This window comes from Pteronotus mesoamericanus, unplaced genomic scaffold (assembly GCF_021234165.1).
Source record: "Pteronotus mesoamericanus isolate MK-2021 breed Mesoamerican mustached bat unplaced genomic scaffold, CSHL_Meso_final scaffold_232, whole genome shotgun sequence".
Classification (NCBI taxonomy): Eukaryota; Metazoa; Chordata; class Mammalia; order Chiroptera; family Mormoopidae; genus Pteronotus; species Pteronotus mesoamericanus.
The window spans coordinates 3,113,515-3,132,018 of NW_026555311.1; the positions used below are offsets into that span (position 1 = coordinate 3,113,515).

Here is an 18,504-nt window from a genome sequence, read left to right on the forward strand (position 1 = left end):
ACATTTAAGAATTAAAGTAAGGTATTACAGATTTTAGGAAGATTTGCATTCAAGACAGTTAAATTTGTTTTAATATGTATTCGTTAAGGGATATACTTCCAGCTCTCCAGAAAACTTGGCACACCATAATTCATTCACTAATGATTCTAGAGAGGCAAGGTTTTAATTTTTATTTACATCAAGCAATTTATTTTCTCCCTTCCCTAATTCCTTTGAAATGGATTTAATTCCCCATATTAGTTTTCTTTGTGTGACCACTTTTTAATACATTTTGCTCCTCTCTCCTGGAGAGGAACTGATGTGGGTGGTAATTTGGCTGGCTCCCTGGTTTTCCATATGCACGGTGTGCTCCTCACGCTGGAGCAGGAAGCTGGTTTTCATGGGCAGAACTGGGAGCAGAAAAACAGCCACTGTGTGGGTGGTTTTGAAGAAACCTCCCTCTGTTTTTACTGTATGTACCCAGCTGGTTTGAAGTGCTGGATAGTAGAGCTAACACAACTTTCGAGTTTTGCCTTTGATTTAGTAGGATTTCTGGCCTGTGTTTAAAGGTCGTTCTTGGTTTTGGACTTACTTTTAAATGTATTTTACAAGGCAATTTATATATCTTTTGTGCAGATATTTATTTTCAGTTTTAATTATGTAATTTGTTACAAATCTAGTGTTCTCCTAATGGAAGTTTTTCTTACTCTCATCTTAATTGTACAATGAAGTGGTTATAATTTATTTAAGTATTAAGATTTATGTGAACTTCAGTTACATTCCAGGTGGAAGGTACAAAATACTTAAGTTTTTAAAAAATATTTTCTAAAATTTATAGCTTTCAGGTCACCTAAAATATAGACTAATGTAACACTGATATCTTCTGATGTTATTATTATTTTTGTTTTACCAGCTAGCAACACGTTTTCTTTTAAGAGAGCCTCCATGCTATTGAATGCTTAAAATCTAATAGGGAATGCAAAGCACGTATACAACTAAGAATACATTTTTTGGAGTTGAGAAAATGTCAGAATAAGTCAATGGAACATCAGTAGGGTATTCGAAGATTTCTATTCTGAAAAAAAAGGTTTCACTCTGCCTTGTCCTCGACCTAAACTGATCAATTCATGTAAGGACAGGAAAGCAATTACAGGTAGATACCCTATGATTGTTTACATTTGTTAAATGCAAATTTTGCTTGACTTTTTGTAGTATCTCCAGGAAAATCTGCATTGTAAACTTGTATGTTAACTTAGAATATTAGGTTTCAAGATTAAAACTTTTAAACCTATTATTAGTTAGGTTAAAAATCCATTAAAGGCTATGACTTTATCCAAGGTAGTACTTAGGTAATATAAGGTGGTGTCTTTTAAAGTGGTAATAGTTGTATGTAGTGTATGTTTTGAAGTAGTAGTAGTGTATATTGTGCTAATGTATTTTCTCAACTGAAGGAAATGGATTTTATACATATATGTACTATATGAGGGGGGACCCAAAAAACCCAGAATTTATTTATGAAAAGTTGTGTATTTATTCTTACATGTTTAAACTTAAGTCACTTTCAAAGTTCTCTCTATTTGATGTGATACATCTGTTGAGACTTTTTTCCACTGCTCAAAACAGTTTTTGAGCTAGATTTTGATGCCTTTTGGTGCTTCTGCTGTTTTTTGTTTCACCTCTTCCACATTGGCAAAATGTTTCTCTTTGAGGATATTTTTCATCCAGGGAAACAAAAAGAAAACATTGCTGGGGCAAGATCAGGGGAATAAGGAGGGTGGGGCACGGGGTCATGCCATTTTTGGTCAAAAAGTGCTGAACACTCAGTGAGGTGTGGGCAGGTGCACTTGTAAGTCACTCATCATGAAAGGGGCAAATGTCTTGAAAGAGTCTTCAAAAAAAATTTCCTGAAGCTGAACACAGCCTCTCACAGCAGTGCCAGCTGGTACACTGAAACAGATGGGTTCCTAGAACACTCACCTAGTGGGGGAAGCTTGCACTACAAGGGGCCCACCCTTCAGAAGATAAATCCGTTTTTTGGGGGGGTCTTCCCTCATATGTATTTAAATAATATATTAGGATCAAAGAATTACAGAAGTTGGTTTTAGGCACCATACATAGCAAATGCAGTGTAGTTTTTTTTTGTCATTTAAAAAATTCACGTGGAGTCATACTCCTCAGAATTGCAACTATTTCATATTCAAGAACATAGTCCATTACATTTGTGTACCCTCTAGGACCCCATGGGGTGCCTTCAGTGGACTCTCCTATGAGACTGGGAGTTTCTCCCACCACTGCAGCCCCACAGGTTTTTATAGCCAGAGGTTTTGAGGTTTTATTTCCCCACACTGGAACCCTGTATTGAGTGATCTGTCTTGATCCCCAGTTGTTCCTCCTGGTTAATCTACATGCGAGTGTGGGACCACCCAATCTACCAGCCACCCCCTCACCTGCCCAGTCTTCCAGCCACCACCTTGCTGCGGGTTCTCTCTGCTCCAGCTGTCCATCTGTGCCCCTCCTACCTGTCTGGATGAATGTTTCTTCTTTAACTCCTTGGTTGTTGGACTTCCATACAGTTTAATTTTCCGTCAGTTCTGGTTGTTTTTTTTTGTTTTCAGATTGGTTCTTGTCCTTCTTTTGGTTGTGCAAGGAAGCAAAATATATATACCTATGCTTCCATCTTGGCTGGAAGTCCTGTTATGTGAAATTTAAACAGACTTATTTAAGAAAAAGAAAATAAAAACTATGAAGAATAAAACTGCAATAAATACATATCTATCAACAATTAAATAAAAAAAGTAAGCAAACAAAAAGAACAGAAACAGAATCATGCACACAGAGAGCATCTTGATGGTTGCCAGATGGGTGGGGGTTTTGGGGAATGGGTGAAGAGGTGAGAGGATTAAGAAGTACAAATTGGTAGTTAATAAATAGCCATGGGGATATAAAGTATAGTTTAGGAAATGGAGTAGCTATAGAACTTATATACATGACGAATGGATATGAACAAAGGTGTGGATATTGCCTAAGGGAGTGGGGGTGCTGAGTGGAGGGGGGCAAATGGGGAAAAATTGGTACAACTGTAACAAAATAATTAGTAAAATATAATAAAAAATAACACTGAATAGTAATTTTGGGGGTGTGGCATCTTTAAACTTCTGCCTACCATAGTTGGTTTGTCTATACTTGTAGCATTACCACAATCTTATAACTATAGTTTTCTAATAGTTTTTGATTTGTGGCAGTGTAAGGTAGTTGTTCAGCTCTTTTTCAAAATTATCTTGACTAACATACATATAATTGGAGTACTAGAAGATGAGAAGAAAGGTAATGGGACAGAAGCAATATTCAAATAGATAACAGCTAATACTTTCAAAGACTAATGAAAAGCATCAGAGATAAATACAGCCAAACTGTCCCTCAAAAAGATTATTTTTTTTTGATCAGCAATAGTTTAACAAAGCCACAGTATTTACAGGGTTCTCAAATGGTGCAATATAAAATCTGTTACAAAAATTAGTAAATAATGTAAAGTAGAATACATTTTGATACTGGTTCAATGGCAACAACAGCTTTACAAATGTTTATCTATAGCATTTCTATAACATTTTTTTATGAACCTTTATTACACAAGAATGATCAAATCATCAAATCATTTAAATTAAATTGATATAGCCCTGGCTGGTGTGGCTCAGTGGATTGAGTGCTGGCCTGTGAACCAAAAGGTTGTAGGTTTGATTCCCAGTCAGGGTACATGCCTGGGTTGTGGGCTAGGTCTCCATTTGGGGATGTGTGAGAGGCAACCAATTGATGTCTCTCTCACACATTGATGTTTATCTCCCTCTTTTTCTCTCTCATTTCCCCTCTCTCTAAAAGTAAATAAAACCTTTAAAAAGTACATTAAGTTGATATAATACACAGTGGTTTATTAATATTCAAAACATGTAAGTGCCTCATAAAATATTATTTTTTAAAAAGATTTTATTTATTTTTAGAGGGGGGAAGAAAGAGAGAGAAAGAGGGGGAGACTAGTATCAATGTGAGAGAGAAACATCAGTTGCTTCTTGCATGCCCCCAACTGACATGTGCAACCTAAGCATTTTACCTGACTGGGAATCAAACTGGCGACATTTAGCCACACCACTCAGGGCACCCCCTAAAATATTCTATTACAAGTACTCAACTACTTTATTCTCAGAGATTATTCCTTTTATTCACATATAATATCAAAATGTAGCTAGCATGTTAAAAAAGACTTCTATTGTACTAGAAGCATATAAGTTTCTTCATTATCTGTTACATTTTTAGCTATAATTATGCTGTAAATATAAATGTGGATCTCATAAAAACATAACATTGTCCCCAGATCTGCTTTCCAGTCTGGTAACTTTCATAGCACTATGTGGCATCTGAAAGCAATATTTACCTTTGGAAATACAAGCATTTCTCGGAAATTGCTAACATATCTTTTTAGCCTGAGCTAACCAGGTAATATTTCAAAGATATCATCTATGTAGCTGCTTCCTTTCAGGCTAAAAAGTGCAGTGAAAATGTGAAAACCCTTGGTTCCTCTCTATGAAGAACTGCTATCCTTATTTATGGAACTGAGTGGAGGTTATCAGCATCAAAGCTAATCCTGCATCTTCAGTTACACTCACCCTAATGAGAGTCCCTCTTCCTCCTTGTTAGAACATTAGTGATGGGGATCCTTGATGAAGCTATAGTAGTGTCCACTGCTAAGTACACATCTCTGACAAAATGGGGGCTGCCAGAAATACTTGGCAACTTTGTAGGGGATTGACTGATAGGGTTGTCAAATAAAATATAAGATGCTTAGTTATATCTGAACTTCAGGCAAACAATGAATTATTCTTTCAGTAGAAATATGACCCATACAATGTTTGGTACATGGTTATACTAAAAAATTATTCATTGTTTAATGACACATATTTATACTTAAAAACTATTTGTTGTTTATCTGAAATTAAAGGTCTACCGGGCATTACTTATTTATATTTGCCAAATCTGGCAACCCTGAACTGGTAGGAAAGACTGAAAATCCAGTTAGGTGTGCATTATTACTGTTACTAAATCAACAGGCTGTTGAGGACAAGGAATCAGGACTTACAATGAACCTTCTAAGGACCCCAGGGAATCCTTCTCAGGGCATGGCAGAAAATACAAGGTTCATGTTGAAGTCTTCATGAAATTTATATTTGGCTCTATGAATGTGGACAGCAACATCAAAGTCATGAAAATTTGACTTCAGTGAGGCAGATATAATGACCTACCTTCCTGAGAAGCTAGATTTGATACATTCTAATTTTTAAGGTCACATTGGATATTTTGCTTCCAATCCTTTTGAAAAATAGTTGGGTTTGGATTAAGGATGGGTTTATCTCTTAACTGTTTATAGTGAACAGAAATCAAATCTAGAGGGACTTATTTTTTATTGACCAAGTTTGTAGCACTTAATGAATGATTGAGTTTTACATGTTGAAATACTTTTCTTTTTCTTCTGAGAATACCCTAGATGAATGGGGACTAGGTTATTACCTTAATGTCATAACTGTACCTACAGAGCACAAATTAGACTTATCTAGTTAAATTTGAAAAACCTAATTGGGTAATTCCAAGATAAGCATCACTTTGGGGTTTGCATTTTCCATCTGTTCTCTTACAGATCATGCAAACTAGGTAATATCCAAAAATTCACTTTATACCACAGTTGTATATGGGCTCCACACATACTTATAATAATTATTTATATACACCCTATTGTGTTTTTTAAAAAAGAATTTTGGTGATTTTTATTTGTATATTTTATGAATCTTCACATACAGTCAGATAGAGTGGGCATCGGTTTTGTTCATCAAAGCTGTTTGTAGAAAGTGGCAGAGTTTGAATTGGGCTTCAAGGGTGAGTCAGCTGGAACCTCCCACTGAAGACTTGGGTCATTACTGGGGTCAGTCCAGTTTCTGTTTCCATAATTTCTTTATTGGTAAGTGGGGGGGGGTCTCACCTGGGCTCTTCTATATATAGAGTTTTCTAAGTAGTTTCTACAGAGCTTTCTGACTTTTACCAGGGGTAATGAAGACCTTTGTAACTTAAATTGATAATATTTTAGGTTGGGCTTCAGGGTAATGTGCTACAGGTAACATGTAACTAGTGGATTCCATGCATTTAGTGATAGAAAAAGCTTCATCCTTTCATTAAAACATTTTTAAAAAGATTTTACATGCAGTAGATATTTAACTGTTACCTGCATGGGTTCATATTTTTTAAAAAATGATTCATCCTGAAGTGTTTTAATGAAAGTGGATTTTTCCAAACAGCAAAGGTGCTATTTACTGGTGGTGGAGGTGGAGGCAGAAGAGATGGTAGAGGGTATGGAAGTGGAGGCAGGGAAGGAGGATGGCTGGCCATGGCAGCTGGGAGGAAGTACTGCTCAGGATTCTCCAGGGATGACTAGAACACAGGAAGGCACATTTGTAAATTTACCAGTGGTGTACCAGGTTTGACAACATCTTGCACAGGAAAAATTTTCTGAGATGACCTTCAGTGCTTCCTGGAGCTTGTATAATTCACTTTCCAAAATGCAAAACCATTTTTTAAAACTATAAAGTTCTTGGTGGCAGAAACAGGATGGACAGATGGAGTCTTTCAATACTTCTAAACCCAAGGCTATGAAGTCCTGGCACCAGTTATACATAGACCATACTTTATTTGTCCAAAGTTTTACTTCATCTTTGATTTTGGGAAATTTGAAATTCCCAGATGATCTTAGCCAGCTTCTGCTAAGGGGAGTATCTGTTGAAGAAATAACCACCCTTTATGGTGAGGTGGCAGATGGGGAGGTGTAATTAGCTTGGACTGAAAGTGAGAGAATTCTTTTTTTAAAAAATAATCTTTTTGGAGTGGGAATATGGTGGCTGAATAGGTGGAAGCTGAGCCCAGTTGCCTGTGTCCCCAGAGTGAATTTTCAGCTGATCTTCTGACAAGTGACCTTAACAATCAATGGAATCTCAGCTGATAGGAATTTTTGAAGTCAAGCAGTACAAAGGATGCTTCACACCATCTGCAGAACCTGTACAATAACATACAAGATGTGATGGGCTGTATGACTCTCAGTCAGCCAGCTGAAGGGAAGAACCCACCAAAGAATGACCCAACAACAATCGGAACCCAATTACAACAAGAGAGCTCACATAAATGGCATAAAGTGTATCCCAAGAATATCCAGCTCAGGAGATCAAGGACACTGTACCACTGAGTCCCACAGATCTCCTACCTCAGAAAACCACCCTACAAAGACAGGGAGTCAAAGCAGATCAATCTAATACAAAGAAACAAACAAGAGGAGCCACCTAAAATGGAGACACAAAGAAGCAAACCCCAAACAAAAGGAAAGGAGGAATCCCCAGAAAGAGTGCTATATGAAATTGAGGCAAGCAATCTATCAGACATTAGGTTCAAAATAATGGTTATAGGGATGCTCAAGGAGCTCAGTGAGAATTACAAGGAACCCTTTGGAAGCGACAAGGAACTTACTGGGAACTATATCAGCAAGTAAAATGACATAGAATTAAAAAAAACATAGAAACCATGAATAAGAGCCAGGAAAAAAAAATGAAGAATGTAGTATCTGAAATGAAGAATACATTAGAGGAATTAAAAGCAGGCTAGATGAAGCAAAGGATCAAATCATCAAGTTGGAGGACAAGGCAGATAAAAACACCCAGACAGAGCAGTAAAATGAAAAAAGACTCAAATAGAATGAAGATAGTTTATGGGAGCTGCAGGACAACATGAAATATAATAATATTTGTATCATAGCTAAACCAGAGGAGAAGAGGAGCAAGGGATAGAAAAACTGTTTGAAAGAGTAATGACAGAAAACTTCCTTAACATGGTGAGGAAAAAAGTCACACAAGTCCAGGAAACACAGGGCCCCAATCAAGATGAACCCAGAGAGGCCCAGTACAAGACCTATCATAATTAAAATGGCAAAATTAAAGAAAAATTTTTTTATTGTTCAAATACATTTGTCTCCACTTTCCCATCACTACTTTCCCCTGCCCCACCCACCCGACCTCCCTCCCTCAGTCCTTCCCCACTTTGGCTTTGTCCATGTGTCCTTTATAGATGTTCCTAAAATGGCAAAATTTAAAGACAAAGAGAGCATCTTAAAGGCAACAAGGGAGAAACAGCTAGTAACATACGAGAGTGCTTTGATAAGGCTATCAGCAGATTTCGCAACAGAAACACTACAAGCCAGAAGGGAATGGCATGGGATATTCCAAGTAATGAAAAGCAAAGGCCTGCAACCAAGACTACCCCACTCAGCAAGGCTATCATTTAAAATGGAAAGCAAAATAAGAAATAAGGAGCTTTCCATTTAAAAAATGCTAAAAGAGTACATCTCTGCCTAACCAGCATTGAAAGAAATGCTGAAGGGACTGCTTTAAGAAGATTGGGGCAGGGGAGAGAGAGAGAAAGAGGGGGACACAGGTACAAAGGGAAAAGTGGCAATGAATAAGTACCTATCAATAATGACCTTATATGTAAATCAATTAAATGCTCCAATCAAAAGACATAGGGTAGCTGAGTGGATAAGAAAACACATCCTGCATATATGCTGCCTAGGAGAGACACACCTCAGAACAAAATACCTACACAGGCAGAAAGTGAAGGGATGGAAAAAAAATATTCCAAGCAAATGGACATGAAAAAAAAGCTGGGGTAGCAATACTTATATCACAGAAAATAGACTTCAAAACAAAGACCACAGCAAGAAAAAAACAAGGTCACTATATAGTACTTAAGAGAGTAGTCCAACAAGAAGATATAACCCTTGTATACATATATGCACCCAACATGGGAGCACCCAAATGTATAAGGAAAATCTTGGAAGATTTCAAGAAAGATATTGACAGCAACACAGTCTTCATAGGGGATTTTAACACCCCACTGTCAACAATGGATAGATTTTCCAAACAAAGAATCAACAAGGATATTGTGGCATTGAATGACACTCTAGGTCAAAAGGACTTGATATATACAGAGCCTTTCACCCCAAAGAAGCAAAATACACATTCTTTTCAAATGCACATGGAACATTTTCAAAGACAGACCACATAATAAGAAACAAAACAAGCCTCAAAAAATTCAAGAAAATTGAAATCATATCAAGCATCTTCTCTGATCACAATAGCTTCAAACTAGAAACCAACTTCATGGGAAATACTCAAAAACATTCAAATACATGGAGACTGAATACCATGTTACTAAATAATAAATGAGTTAACAAAGAGATCAAGAAATAAATCAAAGAGTATCTGGGAACAAATGAAAATGAATACACAACAACCCAAAACATATACAGCAAAGGCAGTCCTGAGAGGGAAGTTCATAGCTATACAGGTCTAACCAAAGAAGATAGAAAAATTTCAAACAAACAACCTAATCCTATGTCTACAAGAACTAGAGAAAAAACAACAAACAAAACCCAGAATTAGTAGAAAGAAGGAAATAAGATCAGAGCAGAATTAAATGACAGAGACTAAAAAGAAAGAAAACAATTCAAAGGATTTATGAATCCAGGAGCTTGTTCTTTGAAAAGATAAACAAAATTGACAAACAGTTAACTGGACTTATCAAGAAAAAATGAGAGAGGACCCAAATAAATAAAATCAGAAACAAAAGAGAAGTTTCAAAGAAATTACTATGAACAACTACAACTCAAGAAAGTGGACAACTTGGGCAAAATGGACAAATCTCTAGAAGCATGCCATCTTCCAAAACTGAATCATATAGAAGCAGAAAGTCTGAATAGACTAATAACAACTAGTGAAATTGAAGCAGTAATCATGAAACTCCCAGCACACAAAAGCCCTGGATTAGATGGCTTCACAGGAGAATTTTACCAAATATTTAAAGAAGAACTAACTCCTATTTTTCTCAAGCTATTCCAAAAAATTCAAGAAGAGGGAAGACTCCTGAACTCTTTTTACGAGGCCAGTATTATCCTAATTCCAAAACCAGGTAAAGACACAACAAAGAAACAAAACTACAGGCCAATATCTCCGATGAGCATAGATGCTAAGATCCTCAACAAATATATTGGCAATCCAATCCAGCAATAAATTAAAAAGATCTTACACCATGATCAAGTGGGATTCATCCCAAGGATGCAAGGATGGTACAATTTTAACAAATCAATAAACATAACACACCACATAAAATGAAGGACAAAATTCACATGAACATATCAATAGATGCTGAAAGAGCATTTGATAAAATCCCCCACCATTTATGAAAAAAAACCCTCAAAAAAGTTAGAACAGAGGGAGCATACTTCAACGTAATAAAGGCCATATATGATAAACCTACAGCCAACATCATGCTCAAAGGGCAAAAACTAAAAGCTTTCTCTTTAAGATCAGGAACAAGACAAGGGGGTCCACTTTCATCACTTCTGTTCAACATAGAACTGGAAGTTTTAGCCACAGCAATCAGACAAGAAAAAGAAATAAAAGGCATCCAAGTTGGAAATGAGGAAGTAAAACTGTCGTTATTTGCAGATGACATGATAATGTACATAAAAACACTATAGTCTCCACCAAAAAAGTACCCAACCTAATAAGTGAATTGGCAAAATAGTGGGATACAAAGTCAACAGTCAGAAATTGTGGGAATTTTTGTACGTCAAAATGAAATATCAGAAACAGAAACTTGGGGGATAAACCCATTTACTCTAGCAACAAGAAAAAGAAAGCACCTAGGGATAAATTTCACCAAAGAGGTAAAAGACCTATACTCAGAAAACCATGGAACGCTGAAGAAAGAAATTAAGAAGATACAAATAGATGGAAACATACCATGTTTATGGATTAGAAGAACTGACATCATTAAAATGTCCATCCTTCCCAAAGCAATCTATAGATTCAGTACAATTCCTATTAAAATACCAAGAACATATTTCACAGATCTACAACAAATACTTCAAAAACTTATATGGAACCAAAAAAGACCCCTGTAGCCTTAACAATTTTGATAAAGAAAAACAAAGTAGGAGGGATCACAATACCTGATCTCAAACTATACTACAAGGACATTGTAATCAAAATAGTCTGATACTGGCATAAAAACAGACACATAGGTCAATGGAACAGAATAGAGAGCCCAGAAATAAACCCATGTCTCTATGGTCAATTAATATTTGAAAAGGGGGCATGAGCATACAATGGAATAAAAATATCCTCTTTAATAAATGGTGTTGGGAGTACTGGACTGGTACATGCAAAATTATGAAACTAGACTACCAACTTACACAATACACCAGAATAAACTCAAAATGGATAAAATATTTAAATATGTCATGACACTATAAAAGTCCTAGAAGAAAACATAGGCAGTAAAATTTCAGATACCCACATAGCAATATTTTTGCTGATATATCGCCTAAGGCAAGGGAAATAAATGAAAAAAACAAATGGGATTACATCAAATTAAAAAGCTTCTCACGGCTAAAGAAACTATCATCAAAATGAAAAGGGAACTGCCCATATGGGGGAACATATTGCAATGATACATCTGACAAGGGTTTGATGTCCTAAATACATAAAGAACTCACATGATTCAACGCCAGGAAGAAAAATAATCCAATTAAAAAGTAGACAAAGGACGTGAATAGACACACCTCCATGGAGGACATACAGATGGTCCATAGAGATTTGAAATGATGCTCAACATCACTAGCCATCAGAGAGATGAAAATTAAAACCATAATGAGATATCACCTCACATCTGTCAGAATGGCCATCATTAATAAATCAACAAACAATAAGGACTGGTGAGGATGTGCAGAAAAGAGAAGCCTAATACACTGTTGGCGGGAATGCAGATTGGTGCAGCCACTGTGGAAAAACAGTTTGGGGTTTCCTCAAAAAGCTAAAAATGAAACTCTCTTTTGACCCAGTGATGCAGCTTCTGGGATAATACCCTAAGAATCCTGAAACATCAATTCAAAAGAACTTATGTACTCCAATGTTTGTAGCAGCACTATTTACAATAGTCAAGTGCTGAAAACAGCGTAAGTGCCCATCAGTAAATGAGTGGATCAAAAAACTGTGGTACGTTTATACAATGGAATGTGTAATTCCATTCTTGGAATAAATGAAATTGCTTTCTGTGTAATTCCAGATCTCTGTTGACTCTGTAGCTCTTGTTTTATATCTGCTTCAAAATACATTATAAATTGTGTGATCATTTTATCAAACAAATTAAACTCTAGTGTGGGAATTATTTTTTACTCTTTTCTTTCTGGCTTTTGGACTTACTCTCCCTGCCCTGGATAAAATTTGTCAGGTCAAATAGTTTTCTGGTTCCTTCAACCACAAGAAAATTTCATTTTAGGAAAAATAAATTCCTGTCAAATTTAATATAAAAATTTAGGATTATAACCTAATTTAGGGTTCTATGGTTCTTCAATTTATTCCTGTGCAGGAATGGGGGATGCATGCTCTTCCTCTTTGTGATTTCCTAATTCTACACCCTCTTCTACTCCTTGGCATAATTTCCTGCTTCTCTGAAGAAGAAAGGAAAGAGGTAAGAAAGGTTTCATTCAACTGAAATAGTTGTATGTAGCAAAAAATGGGAGCTGCATCACTTTTTCTGGCCTAACCTCCAAAGTCTTGCCATGTTACTTCTGTATTCTATTGGTTTAGAGTCTCTCTCTCTCTCTCTCTCTCTCTCTCTCTCTCTCTCTCTCTCTCTCTCTCACACACACACACACACACACACACACACACACCCCAATTAAGGGCAGGAAACAAAGATGTTTGTCAAATATGACAGATATACAATTGTTGGCTCTTTTTTTTTTTTTCCCCTGTGCGTGCTTTTTTTCTGGGAGATCCTTCTGCAAGAGGAGCTAAGACTGCATTAAATGAGTAATGTTCTCATATCTGGCTGCTTTTGAGTTCCCCTTTAGCCATAGTTAGCAATATAACTCTTATTATGGGCCTTTGGCTTCTCTGGTTTGACCTCTCACATCCCAGACTTCTCTGCCCCAGGATCCTTTTCTGGGTCCAAAGAGACCAACACCTCTGCACACTTTTCATTGGAAGTATAGATCTTGTCCAACGCAGCCCTCTTTACTGTTTACATTTAGGCTAATCTAGTCACAACTTTGCATCTTTAGAGTTCTTGAAGCAGAGGCAGAGAATCCAGTCTCTGGTCTTCCAATCTTCAGAAGCTGTAGGCCAGGTTCTTGGAGAGGTTCATAAAAGTCCTTCTTTCTGGATTAAGGTGAGGGAAAGTATTTTTTCTCCTTTTGCTGATCCCATTCGCTCTACAGCTCCCATAACTTTTTCCAAAGACATTCCCTCTATAGGCTTCCCCAGTTTCAACATTCATGGAAATGGATGCAGCAAATTGAGTGGTGTTGATAGAATCAGTTTCTCAGTCCTTGGAATGTATTGCTTCGGTGGTCTAGCAACTCAGTTTAGACATTCCTTAGACTTTGGGGGCACTGGTGAAACTCCAAGACAAAAAGTCTCATTTTAATATCTTGCTACCCTTCAGCCAAGATTAATCAAGCAGAAATGCTACTTCCCCTATAGTGGTCTTTAATAAGTACTAAAACCAAAAGGTCAGGCTTACTGAAGTTTAGAGGAAGGATTTCCAGGAGTATTTCAAAGCCAAATGGAAGTTGTGTGACATTTTGAGATTAATTTGTAAGAAGAAACTTGTGAGAGAAGTGGTGGGTGTTCTTTGTATTCCAAATGCTTGCCTCATTTCCTCTAGTCTACCCTTTTCCATGTGGTGGAGTCATTCTAAAATGAAATCCTATTTGTACCATTCTCCTTTAATGCTTTTTAAATCTACTTTAAAAGATAAAGTCCAAATTCTCAAGGGAAGCAATTTAAAACTTTGTTTTGCAATATTTGAATGTACTTTTAAGATAATGCATGCAGCTGCCAAGCAATTTTACTTTTGCCATGGACAATGGGCTGCTTTCTTCCTCATCCTCATGTTCTCTCTCTAGTTTTAGTTTCTATTTATGTTTCATTTCTTACAAAGTAGCCAGGGTGGATTTATCTATTAGGTATAATAGGCACTGTGTATAGGTCCCGATACTTCTAGGCAACCACAAAAATACTTTATACGTTAAGAGGAGAAACTAAACAAAACAATATAATATTTAATAATTAGTCCAGCCTGGAGTATATTTGTGTTTGTACCAAAGTTGTCATAAAAAACAGTGTATATATATATTACATGGAGGACGGGTCCCATGAAATTAAAAGTGCCGAAAGCCCACAAAAGTTAAAACACACACTGAAAGTAGCTAGCTCTATAACAAATAAACATTTCTTAACTGATAACCATATTCGAAATTCTTCAGAGTTATTATGCTTGTGGGTTTGGTGATCCGTTTCATTTCTGGCTGGGTTATGCAATTTATTGGTCATAAGTCAAAATTAATGTAGGGCATAAAATTCTGGGGAATATTTATTTGGGCAATAAATAAGCCTTCAAATATGGATCTAGTATCTTAATTTGGTTCAGACTTTTATTAACACAAGTTTTTCTTTTTTTAAAAAAAGTTATTAAATTTACTATCATTGGCTTTAGTTTTATTTTTTACCAAAAACCACAGAGGTATCTACCTGTAGTTTAAAAGAAGCATGAAGTAAACTATGAGTTGATGCCAACTGCTAATATAATTTACAAATGAAGAGAGAAACCTATACTACCCTCTTGATAATTCAGTGTCTGTTTTCTCGACTATGTCCCTTAAAAGTCAGTTTTCTATTGAATCATAATTCCCAAACTCCAATCCTGACTTTTCTTAGATTTGTCTTTTCAGCTGCTAATTAAAAAGGATGTATATTTAACCCCAGGTGAAAAATCATCAGCCAGATGAAGGATACTGTTAAGCTATTTTCTAGAACAGTAACTTGTAGAGTTCAGGAAGTTCACCTTTGCCTGATCTCTTATAGAATGCTTTTCTGTCTCACTTTGTCTTTATTTCTTCCAACTGCTTTCTGTGGCCACATCTTATGTTTTTTCTAGTCCAACTCATTTTCCTAATCCTCATATTTGTATCTATCACTTTTTGGAAATTTTCTGACTGACCTATTTCTGGCTTTGGACTTTCTCCTTGACTGTATTTTGCTCACCTGTCTCAATATTTCCTGCCATCAACTCTCATCCTCTATCTTTTTAAGGATCTAGAATCAGGTTGGACAAGCCCTTGGTCTGCCAGCAGTTCCCATACTGGCTGCTTATCAGAATGCCTGGGGCCCTTGTTAAGAGTTCAGATATGTAGGTCTTTCCTCTTGGGATTTGATTCAGTCAGACTGCTGGAGTTCCTGGGAATCTACAGTTTAATAAGTAGCTCAGGAGACTTCTGGTGCAGTTGTTGTGTTTGGAAACAACCAACCCATAGGGTAAACTATGCTCCCCTGAAGATACAAAACTCTGCATAAGGTAGCCCAAGCCTATCCTTCTAGTTTATTATTTTGCCACCTCTATCTGCCATTCTTTTGCATGCACTTTCCTTCCTGCTGGTTCTTTCTCGTTTTGCCTCTTCCAACTGGAAAATTCCTTCTCATCTTTTAAATCTCAGATTAAATATCATCTATTTTTTGGGGATCTCTCTCACTCCCCTCATGTCTTTCATTTTCATTTAGCAAAATTATTTTCTCATGTGTGCCACTGTATCAGTAAGAGTCCATATTACACTGTCAGATTCATAGCCTGAATCCAGATATTTATGACATAGGAAACTTAGATAGCAAGTGATATTCAAAACATGGTCCATGGAGCTCCTGCCTCACAATTATCTTTGGTGTGTGACCAACAGAAGATTTTCCCACCAGATCTATTAAATCAGAAATTACAATTGCTAAAACAAATAGCATGAATTTCCGTCCATTAAGGATTGAGAACCACTGCTCTATCAATAGCAGAAATTCAAAATACCAGCTGAAGTGGCAATCTCTCCATGAACTACATTAATCAATAAGACATATGCCAGAGCATTCACAGATTTATTAGCACCAAGACCTAGGGGTTGGTTTCAGTTATATGTTGTAGTTCATAGTAGTAATACTAGTGTTTACCTTTTTTTAAAAAAACAAACAAACATTGATTTGTTCTTAATCAGGTTGCCCAATAAAAAAAATTTGGTAAAAGAAAATATGCTTAAGAGAAGCATCTTATTTACTTAGTGACCCATAGGTCTCCTTCACAAACCTGTAAATTCCCAGCCTTAGGAAATGTCAGAATCCTAAGTTTAAGAAAATGATCTTTTCATAAAAGTCCTAGAAGAAAGCATAAGCAGTAAACTACCTGACATCACTCTTAATAGTATTTTTTTCTAATATATCTTCTCTGGCAAGGGAAACAAGAGGAGAAAAAATAAAGAAATTGGACTACATTGAAATAAAAGGTTTTGCACAGTAAAGGAAACCACCAACAAAACTAAAAGACTACCTACTGAATGGGAGAAGATATTTGCCAATGATACATCCCATAAAGAACTCACACATCTTAACACCAAAAAATCTCAAACAATCTAATTAAAAAATAGGCATTGGCCCTAGCCATGTGGCTAAGTTCATTGGAACATCATCCCATACACCAAAAAGCTGCAAATTCAATTCTTGGTCAGGGTATATACCTAGGTTGAAGGTTTGATCTTTGGTTGGGGCTTGTGTGGGAAGCAACTGATAGATATTTCTCTCTCACATTTGCAGAATGGGGATGTTGAAAGGTGAAGAGTGAGAACAAGAAATTGAAAACATATTTGGAAAAATAATGAAAGAAAATTTCCTTAATCTGGTAAAGCAAATAAACATACCTGCCGAGGAAGCACAGAGTCCCCAAAAAAGATGAACCCACAGAGGCCCACACCAAGACACATCATAATTAAAATGCCAAAAATTAAAGACAAAGAGAGAATCTTAAAACAACCAGAAGGGATTAGCAATAAATATTCAAAGTGATAGAAAGCAAGGACCTACAACCAAGGTTAATCTACCCAACAAAGCTGTCATGTAGAATTGAAGGACATTTTAAGGGCTTCTTGGACAAGGAAAAGCTAAAGGAGTTCATCACCACTGAACCAGTATTACATGAAATGTTAAATGGTCTTCTTTAAGAAGAAGAAGAAGGAAAATAAAAAGATAAAAAATATGAATGATAAAAGGGCAATACATATATAGCTATTAACAAATGAATCTAAAGAACCAAAATGAATGAACAAGCAGAACAGAAACAGACTCATAGATACAAAGAACATTTTGATGGTTGCCATATGGGGGGTTAGTTGGGGGAATGGGTAAGAAAGGTGAAGGGATCAAGTACAAATTGGTTGTTACAGATGTAACAACAAATGGGGATGTAAAGTACAGCATAGGGAATATAGTTAGTAATATTCTAATAACTGGTGTCACATGGGTACTAGATTTATAGAAATGATCACTTATTAAGTTAAATAATGTCTAATCACTGGGATGTACACCTGAAACTAACATAACATTATACATGAACTGTAATTTAAAAATAAAAAATAAAAAAACCCCAGAAGACAAATATTGCTCCCCCCGAAACAGATATTGATTCGATTATAAACACTAGCTTATTCAAAAAAATTCAAGTCAAGTTGAATTTCCAAGGGCCATGTTCTAGATCAAGTGGATTATTTTCCTCTTATTTTAGCAAGCCTACGTGAATTATTAGAGCAAAAACTCATGGTCTCAATGTTTTAATCAATTTTCTTTTCCACATGAGAGATTAACTTTCAGGCTTTTGAGAAGCCACATGATGATAAGTAATCTAAATGTATGAAAAAAAGATGAAAACACAAATAATAATTTTTGGCTCAAATGTAATCATTTCTGGAACTTGTATATTTAGTAGAAGCTCTGCTGTCATCTAAATTATACTACTACCATCTTCCTATATGCTAATGAAAGTACTACAGCCTTGTGCTATTTATATCTATGAGTAAGATTTCAAATGTGAAACACATTGGCTACCATGGGTAGATTTAATTTGTTTAGGACTTAATTAACTTTTTTTTCTGGGTAGGATAGATATTTTGTGTTAATGAGCACTTGCTAAGAGTCAATATATATTTTGAGTTCTATAAAGTTGAGAATTCCTTAATTCCTCTAGAACTCGTTTTTTAAATGTGTAAAAGATGTGCATTTTAAGATTTCTTTCAACTTAGTTTTGCTTAAACTGTTTGATTCTTTTTTGAGGGATGTGAATAGTTATGTCACATTCAACATAATGATTGGCATTAGGTTATCTCCCCTCACCCCCAATGTTAACAGTAGTTATATGAGGTTTGTATAATTAGGAGAACTTTTGGCTTACCTGAATTTTCTAAATTTTGTATGGCTAACATCTAGTTCTTTTCTAAGATATTTTTAAATTGTAAAATACATATTGACACAATTTGCCATTTTAATCATTTTATGTATATAGTTCAGTGACATCAAGTACATT

At 36.0% G+C, this 18,504-nt stretch overlaps 1 pseudogene; it reads right to left on the bottom strand.

Annotated features, from left to right (window-relative positions):
* Positions 1-5,819: 5,819 nt before the first annotated feature.
* LOC129085224 (proline-rich protein 11-like) overlaps positions 5,820-18,504 on the bottom strand; it is a 44,832-nt pseudogene continuing 32,147 nt past the window's right edge.